Genomic DNA, 10,106 nt, shown 5'->3' with positions numbered 1-10,106 from the left:
GGGTTGCTGGGACAAGCCTTAGCCTAGTGACCAGCTTTTTTGCAAGAAAAGAACACAAAGGGGAGTGATTCAAACTCTATTGACTATTCCCATAATCCAAGTTTGGAGCTTATATCAATAGTGCTAGGAAGGTCCATATTCTATGAAATGTTGACACCGGTACGCGCATAAACCAATCTCTTGTGAGCTGCTGTTATTGGATCTATCGCAACAAGCTCCCCAAAGGAGTTGGTGATTCCTGAGAAAACATCCTCCACCTAGTATTCCAACGGCAATCCTGGCAACCTTACCCAAACTGGAGTAGTTTCAAAGAAAGAGTCATTGAGTTCCATGTTAGGAGACCATTTTCTCACAGATAAAGAAGATTTACCAAACATCCAAGGGCCACCACTTAAAGTAGCTTCCATATCTTCCACACATGAGAATGAGAATACAAAAAAGCCTCTAGGCAGGGTAGAGACATCAACCTAACCTTTCATTCTCCATTTTCTCTTAATAAAAGACCTAACATCCTCAATATTAGGTCGAGGTCCAACAAACTTCCCCACCAAAGAAAAAGCCATTAAAGAGATGCTATGATCGATAACTAAATTAGGAATCTCAATAGAAAGTTTACCCATTTTATTATCTGATATATCTTTCTCAAAGGGGAAAGACAATTTACCAGTCGGTTTTCCAGATGCTTTCCTTGCAAAAAGACTACTCCAGGGTTTGGAAACTTGCCCCTCCTTGATATTTTATAAGTCAACTTTCACCGCCTCGGGGCTCGATTCTTGGGAATCTTTCAACTATTTGCGGTCAAGAGGAGGGTCCCATAGCCGTGGGTCCCCATCTTGTCTCCCATCCTCATCATCCATTTCTTGTCCTTGAGCTGCAGTGGAATCAAAACTAGAGGGTCCAGCCTCGCCATTCCCTCCATTTCCCAATTTCAAATTTCCACTGCAAATGTTAGAGCCTTCTTCCAACAATAAATCAATGAAGTTCAAGAAGCAAGAAATCTATCTAGTTTTTCCTCATTCATCCATGTGTCTTCTAAAATTGACAATATTAGGGATATGGAGATCAGTCATGTGGATCTTGAGGAATTTCTTAAGAGGGTAAGAGAGTCATCGATGTCATACCTAATGGAACCTATTATCAACAATGAAATACATCTGGTGGCCACTTTTCCTATGTCGGCACAGAATCAAGAGTTTGTGTTGGCCTTAGCCAATAGACATGATCCATCTAGTAGATCAGTGAAGGATTCATATGGGAAGAAGAAACTCATTAAGCTTGATGAGGATTTCTTTGACACAATAATCAAGTTCTCACCTATAGATCAATATGTAGATATTGATACCCAATCAACAATGACTTATTTTGACAAGAATTCAGAGAAGTGTCAAAGAAACATGAACGATAATTGGCTCAAAATTCCTACGCCTATAATCTCAAGATTTCCTGAGACTCTTCATCGCAGTGACTTCATTGAGGATGTCAATAATTTCATTACTCCTCTCAGCAGAGTAAAGGGTCTTTCAACTTCAAATATCTATCACAAGTGGATGTATCAATACATTCATATCATCAGGCAAAATACGAAGAAGATCTATTGGGGTAAACAAATTGCAGATGCCCTATGTGAGAAGTTGACCAAGGTTCCCACCACCTTTAAATTCTACTTGAATTCTTATTTAGTCTATGCAGCTACCTCTATGAGGCATTTTACAGGTTTGTCTACCACAGGTGACAGGAGCAAAGTTCTTGTTTATGAATACTTCACCCAGTTGACTCTCAAGGAGTATATTTCATTTCAGGAGGGTTAATGACACTTTCTTCACTCACTATATATTCTTGTTCAACAAAGATATTTAGAATGGGAGAGTGTCAGATGAATCTTGGAAAGTTGTGAGTGAATACGGTTGCATTTTCTTGTAGTTTACCACATTCACCTATATCACAATTGGTTGTTTTGATGGAGAGCCCTTCATGCTACCACAGTATCCATCAGATAAGATTATTCTTATGGAGATGACTTGCCAAATGATTTCCATCCATGAGTGTCAATCTTGAGCTCATAAGACAAGTTTCAAGTTCTCTATTGCCATAGGGAGATACTCCATCAACTCTATCTACAAAGCCCGTGTCGAGGAAAGGATGAGGAGGGTGACCATAAAATTCTTCAAAGCCAGAAAGTATTTTGACTATCGGGGTATGAAGAATAAGATAAAAAATAATTACACCCATGTAATCGAATTGAGGATATATGGATTTATTGTAGGACTGAGGAGGATATCTGAAGAATAGACTATTGTCATCTTACTGTTGAGCAGATTGAGAATCTTGATCTTGTTGAGGTTCTAGAAGATCTTGAGGAAGATGGAGATATTCTTGATCCTAAATATGAAAAGGATAACATTACTTGATTACCTCTGCCTCTCATTCAATGGTCCAAAAAGGATAATACTTCCATAAGGGCCAGGTTCCAAAGAATTCTCGACAACACTAGTGTTTGGTTGAATCTACATGGAGTGCAGCTAAAACCTTTCCAAGCTGAAACTTTTGAAGAAGAAGATGTAGGTCCTCAAGGGAAAGTTTCTGAGTTCTGGAATAAGAATAGACAAGATCCTATAGCCTCTAAGGGTCCTATGTTCAAATTAATAGTTGGAAAAGGAAAAGCTCAAGGTGAGTCTTCAATCTAGTAGACTCAAGTTGATGATGTTGAAGGAGAAGAAAATGGAGAATTTCTTAAAGAAGAAGATGAACCAATGAATGAAAAAGAACTAGTTGAAGGAGAATTTGATGGGGAGGGATTACATGAAATCCCAAGTACTTCCTAGTCTCAAGAGACATGTGAAGGTGTTCCTCCTACATTAGGTGATGTTCTAGTTACTTATTTAGTTCCTATTGTAAATATTATTCCTTTGGATCTTGTTGTGTCATTATCATCTCAGGCTCCTGTGGTTTATAATATTCCTTCCACTTCTACAAGTCAATCTGCTTTGGACACACCTCATGAAAATCTAGATACTGTCTTTCTCCCTAATTTATCTGAGGTTACTTCTTCTATGTTAGAAGAATTTGATAGTTTTATGATGGAGATCCAAGTTCCCTCTAAGGCTCCTGTCATTTAAAATCCACCTATTGTTATTACCTCAACTCCATGTATTGTTACTACCCATGTTCAATCTTAGGAGTTGGCAACACAAGTTTTAACTATCGAGGTTATTGAAGATTCTTCATTACCACCTTGGTTGGTATCTAACAGTCCCAAGTGGAAAAAGCAACTTGTGTCTCAGGATGACTTTGACTTCAATCAATTGGTACCTATCAAGCGAAAGGGTAAGAAGAAGGATAAAATTCTTTCCAGAGTTAGAGTAATCAAGTCAAAGATTAAATATGTGGAGATGGCTATTCCTCCTCCGGATACAAATCTTGACAATATACAACCCTCTAATTATATTATCAATAAAATTGATCTAGGAAAACAAACATATCAAGGTACCATTGAGAATGCTAAATATTAATTCCAACATCTTGTAGCCATGTTCAATGAGGATAGGGAGAAGAAGGACAAACATATTGGAAAAAACTTGATCAGTTGACTAAAGTTTTAATCAAAATTACCAAGTCGTCAGAGGTAATTGAGCTAGTCACTTCTTCAGTAGATGAACAGGTGGTGATACAAGCTGACCATATAAGATCTTGAGGGAGAACATTAGGGAAGTGGATGGATAGGATTTTGAGTCAAGGGACTTATCTCCTATGTTCAGTAGTTACCTTGGTAAGTAGATTGGAAGAGGTAAAGCTTGATTTTGAAAATACTTTGAATTTATTTTCAATTGAGTTAGAAGCACATGAAAACAAGTTTGACTCTTGGTTCAACTTAGAATATTTCTAGTTGGATGTTCTTTTTGACAATGGTTTGATCCCATCAAGGGGTATGTACATTGAGAAAAAGGAAATTCTAGAACATCAAATGAATACCCTTGAAATGCTTATTAACGATTTGATGAAAGCTCAAAAGGAATGTAATGATAAGGGTGAGTACATCATTGAGAATATATTAACTCTTCCCTGCACTTTCCTTGATGAAATCCAGAAATCCCTACCTCAGGCTGCTATTGTAAAAGAAATCAGTTTGTTGATTGGTGAAGAGGTTGACAGGTAAACTTACTCACTATCTTCCATTGATAAGTTGATTGATATCTAGGTGAATCTAAATGATATAGCCTCGCTTCTCAAGAAGCATAAGAAATTTTATGTAAACCTCAAAAAAATCTATCACCCAGGTCAAGGTCATCACAAGTCACACTAAAGGACCCGATCAGGAGTAGATGAAAGAAGTGTTGCAAAAATTCGAGGATTTCATGAAACAAGATCAGAATGGGGTGTCTTGTGACACTTAGTAATTTTTCATATTAGATGTAATTTTAAATAAGACATTGACATGTGAATTGTCATTTTTGTATTTAGTTTTTGCATGTAGGAAATGCATGAGTCCAAAGTCAATCAGGACTCTTCCTTGAATTAGTCTTAGTTTTCCCTAGATTTTCTCAGCACCTCTCTCCTATATATATGAGGTTTCTCATTGTAATAGAAATATATTATCATCATGTTAGGATAATAGGTGAACAATTGAGAGGGGGGGTGAATCAGTAGTTGATAGATTATATCAATTAATCCACTTAATAACCTTTAATAGGATCACATAAACATTAAGTACCAAAATATCAAAAACATATACCGGGAAGCAATAAAACTTAACAATGAACCAGATAATCAACACAATGTAACATTACCACATAACACCATGATTTGTACGTGGAAAACCCAGAAAGGGAAAAACCACGGTGGGAAGCCTACCCACAGATAGATGATACTTTTGTAGAAAGTATGTGATACAGTGAGGGGCTTGCTAATGCAAGAAGGCACACTGCCCAGAGTGTATTGCTCATTACAAAAGAGTCTCACTGACTACAGAAAGGTTATAACCACCTCAAGATAAATGGACAACAATCCAAAATAATGAACTGCCAGAGATAGAATCTACCATGCCTGATTACAGTCTTGATTAAGCTCAATATCGGAGGCCTTTGACCTCTTCCTTAATACTAATTCGATCACCTATGATCAACGAAATCTCCTTCACATATGATATTTTATTCTAAGACCATGACACATTATCTATAATGAGATCTTACATCATTTTATACCAACCCTAAGGCCTAAACCAATTAGGTCGGCTACCTAAAAGATATTACAATAAGATCATTACATACATCCATTTTATAATGATATGCCATGTCATCTTAAGACCAAAACAACAATAACCAATCCATAAATCATCCCGGTAACGTGTAGAGAACACGTTAACATGATATCGGTCGATAACTTAGATAGGCACCAGACCTAATCTGGGTACACCACGCCAAAGCAATGTCTTCACTCAAATGAGGCATGATCAAAGAACATCTTCAGCATCCTGAAATCCATCTAGAAGCTACACCAACACCACTTATGCATCCTGTCAAGATTTCTCAGTGAAAGCTCTACCGGTTAAACCTTAAACCAATGTCGGTATGGGTTTACAAGAGTGTATGATAGCATCCAATTACCAAGTCAATAACAAATCACCAAAACATGCTCCAGAAGCATGTAGCACATAAAATCAAACATACACTATTGATCCAAACATGTTGGAAGTGTAGCATCCTAAAATTGCGACACTTGCAATTTCGACCGCATTTGGGTCGACAATGGTGATGCAACACTAAACCTGAATGGAGACCCCGAAACTTGCTCACGACACCAAAAACTGCATTTTTCTAGCACCCTGGCTTGATCCTCCTTGCACCCTGCTGTCCCGGGAGGTGGGACCAGAGTGCCCAGCGCCCTAGTCCTTCAGGAGGGCGCTCAGCGCCCTGGTCCCTGGCCCTATTTTGGGCCCAGTCTCCTATGGGACTTCGGGCCTTTTTGTTTGCAAATTGGAAAATAACATTTCCTAGTCGGCCTAAGGTCGAGAAAATCAGTCTTATAACCCTAATCGGCAAGTATATAAACTACTTTTCCTCTCTCATTTTGGGGAGGATGAAAAAGATGTGGAAACGATATTCAAGCATTCAAGCATTCAAGCATTCAAGCATTCCTTCAAGCAATTGATCATTCTAAGTCTCCATTCAAGGCTAAGTGTTGCATTCAAGACAAGGATTCAACCATTGAAGAGGAGATCACTTATTACATGCTACAACATACAACATACAACAAACAACAACATCTATACCTTCTCATATAAGGATACAAACATCCTTACAACAAGGTATTAGTACTTGTTTTACGTTACATTTATAAGCATTTCTCATTTCTTGGTTAATTCCAAAACCGGGGTTTGACCTAAGGGCAAACCCCTAATCCCTAACCCCCCAATCGTCTTCGCTTTTCTGTGTGTAGGTTGTAGGTACGCGGCTGAAATTGAAGATCTGGAATCCTTGTGCAGAGACGAACAGATCCCCCTTCGTTTCGCGGATTTTTCAGAGGACCGTGTGCACGCCGGGTGCCATCGTCCCGTCAACTTTCACTCAAATTTGCAGAACAGCACCGTCTCGACATTTTACTGCTAATTCCAAGTCCGCAGCTTCATATCATATTCCTATCTCTATTTATAAGTGAATCTTTCCTACTTTGCATGCATTCCTAGCTCAATCTTTTTATCTACATTCTTTACAAAAGAGGGTATCCTTGCTATCACAACCCTTGAAACTCATTTAGAATCCAATCTTGCATTGCGTGGGATTGGATCTTGTGGGTTTCAGCCCCTCTTTTGAATGTAAAGTCTCCCCTAAGTGAAAACCATCAACCCTAGTGACTCTCCCTTCTCTCTCCTTGGAGTTGGGGAGGGGAGAACGACTAGGGTTTGATTTTTTCCGCTTTACATTTTGGTGAACCCGACGTGAACATCCTTTCTGATTATTCATAGTTAGATCTGAAAATTGGATTCCTTGATTACATTTCCATGTTTGATCTTTTGCAAAATTTTAGAGGTTAATTGCATAAAAACCCTAAATTTTCTTTTTAAGTAATTAAACTTGTGAAATGCTTAATTGTTAATGCTTGTTTCAGATCTGCCCTTCTATTACAAATTATCAATTCATATTTGTGCTTTAATTTTGAAAATTAAGAGGTTAATTGTCAAAACCCTAATTTTTGAAACCCTCTTGATTCAACCTTTGTCCAACAATTTCACTGATCAAAACATCTCCAAATCAGCTGTAACTTTGGATTCCGCAATAAAATCATAATATCTTTCATCCCTGAAAATTTGGAAAAAAGTTGCGAGGACCATGTGCACCCCGAGCGCCATTGTCCCCAACATTTTTTCCGAAATTTCGGGAGCTAGATCTTACTGTATTTTTCTGCTAAAATCCAGAATTTTGGCTGATTTTATCAATTTTAACACCTTCAAAATTACAGTCAAAGTTGGTCTAGCGATTGCTTGGATTGAGGCTTCTAATCATTCAAAAATTGTTGAAATTGAAATTTGTGTCAAAATTGTGTTTCTTACAGTCCTAAATCTGAAAAGTGTGTTATCATTCATTCAAAATTTCAGTGATTTATTCAAATTTTTTGCAATTTGTGACTTTTAAAATTAAGTGCTTAATTACAACAACTTTGATTTCCACTTTCAGAATTGAATTTTGCGTGAAATTGAGTCAACTTTCAAATTTCAAAACTTGCATTGCTGTTGGTATTCCCTCTAAAATCATAAAATTCAAAATTTCAGTTTCCCTCTCTTTTTCAAAATTCAAATTTTGCATTTTTCGACAATCTTGGTAGGGTTCAATTTTGAGATTGCAACTTTAATTTGGCCTATCTACAGATCGTAAAATCACTCAATTTTTTCAGGTTAGCTGTAAAATCATCATAACTTTCATCCCTGCAAATTTCGAAAAAAGTTGCGAGGACCGTGTGCACCCCGAGCGCCACGGTCCTGGACATTTTTTCCAAAATTTTGAGAGATTGTCCTGATTGTATTTAACAGCTTAAATCTAGAAGATTGGCTAGTTTTACTGAAATTTGCTACCTCTAAAATTTAAAATCTCTCTCTCTCTCTAGTGCATGAGTTCTACAACAATAAGCCCTACTTACACTATTCCCGTTAGACGAAGCCTTAGAATTAAGTCTTTCCAAGGTTTAATTACTGAGGAGATGGAACCTAATTTGAATGGTCTTTTTAACGAGGACATGGGTAATTCCTCTAATCCTCTTAATGATGAAGAAGCTCTCCATGAGGTTTCTGTAGAACAACTTTCAAAATTGGATAACCAATTTGACGATTTTCGACAATGGATGTCTCAAGAATACCCTGATAGTCAAGCTCTTCCTTTAATTGAGGGTCTAAAACGTATGCTTCAAAGTGATAAGAATGGAATTGATATTTTGCGTGGTATTGCACACATTGTGGATTCAAATGTGATGCCTATGAAAAGTTGTGTCGAAACCTTAGGTTATACACAACCTCCTACTCAAGTCAATCATTCTATTCCTTTGACGACTTCTATTGCTAGTATACCTACTTTTACATCAAACATAATGACTACTTCAACACAAGACATTCCTCCTATGATCACCAGTCATGGGAGCAATCCCTCTTCTTCAATCAACCCTCTTCCTTCATTCAATCCGACTTCTTCTTTCATTCCTTCAATGAGTGTTCCTATATCTCCACAAATGAACATGACACAAGGGGGCAATTCATTTAACCCTTCCATTCCTCCTTGTAGTGTTCCTCCTTTCCAATCATCTCCTATGACTAACTATCATAGTGTCCCACCACCTTACTCTCTACCTTCTTTCAATAACATAACACCTCCATCACAATCTAACACGTCTAATATGAACTCTTCGACTGAAGCGACCATTAACAATCTTGCACAAACTGTCTCTTCTTTACAGCAACAAATTGCCTCTATGAATCAATCTAAGTTTAGTGTGCCCACATTTGATGTTGCGAGTCCACTTTCTCTTGACATTGTTCGAGCTATCCCCCCTAAACATGTTGAAATTCCGCATTTGGAGCTTTATAATGGTAAGGGTGATCCTCTAACACATGTTAAGACCTTTCAAACAATATGTACTGATTTTGCTTATGACCAAAGGTTGCTTGCAAAACTATTTACTAGAACATTAAGAGACAAAGCCCTACAATGGTATTGCTCGTTGCCTTCCTATTCTATTACTTCTTTCGAACAACTTGCAAATGCTTTCATTCAACAATTTCAAAACAACATAAGTCCTAAAGTTACTTTGATTGATTTAATGCATTGTAAACAAGGTGTTAAAGAAAAAGTGACTGATTTCATTGATAGATATAAGCATTTGTATGCTCAAATTTCTTTTCCAGTGCCTGACAATGATATTCAAAGAATCTTTATTTCTAATTTACAAAAAGATATTAGAGAAAAACTCCTGTTTTCTGAGTTTACTTCTTTCCAACAGTTGTGCGCAACTCTTCACAATTATCAACTGATTGTGAGTCAAATGGAACAATCACATCCTATGGCTCCGAGTGATAAGGGTGATAGTAGTCAACAACCATTTGGGAATTTTAAACCGAACAGAGAGTCCATTAAATTCAATGAAAACATCATCAACAACAATGTGAATGCAGCATCAGGTGTGTCTCCTATTTCTAAGTTTTTCAAGAGAGAAAGAAAGTTTACTCCTTTGAATGAATCATTGCATAGTATTATGAATAAGTTATTGGAACAAAATGTGCTTACTCTTCCTCCTATAAGGCAAATTGATCCTGCAAAGATTAATTCACCCTATTTTGATAACAAATCTTTTTGTCAATTTCATCATCAACCTGGGCATGATACTGAAAAATGTTTTGCTTTAAAGGGTAAAATTCAAGATTTGATTGATAATAATACTATCTCTTTTTCTGGTGTGAATGATAAAGGCAACACATCTGTAGCTCCTCCTAACCAAAATCTTCAAATTTTTACTGATCCATTGCCTTCTCATACCTCTAATGCGATTGATACTACTGATTCCTCTGTCTCACCTGATGATCTTGTGTCTATGACTCCGAATGTGATTAACTTTGTGGAGCAATAGAAAAT

The sequence above is a fragment of the Cryptomeria japonica genome, chromosome 3 (genome assembly GCF_030272615.1).
Source record: "Cryptomeria japonica chromosome 3, Sugi_1.0, whole genome shotgun sequence".
NCBI classification, from domain to species: domain Eukaryota; kingdom Viridiplantae; phylum Streptophyta; class Pinopsida; order Cupressales; family Cupressaceae; genus Cryptomeria; species Cryptomeria japonica.
This window is presented reverse-complemented; position numbering follows the sequence as displayed.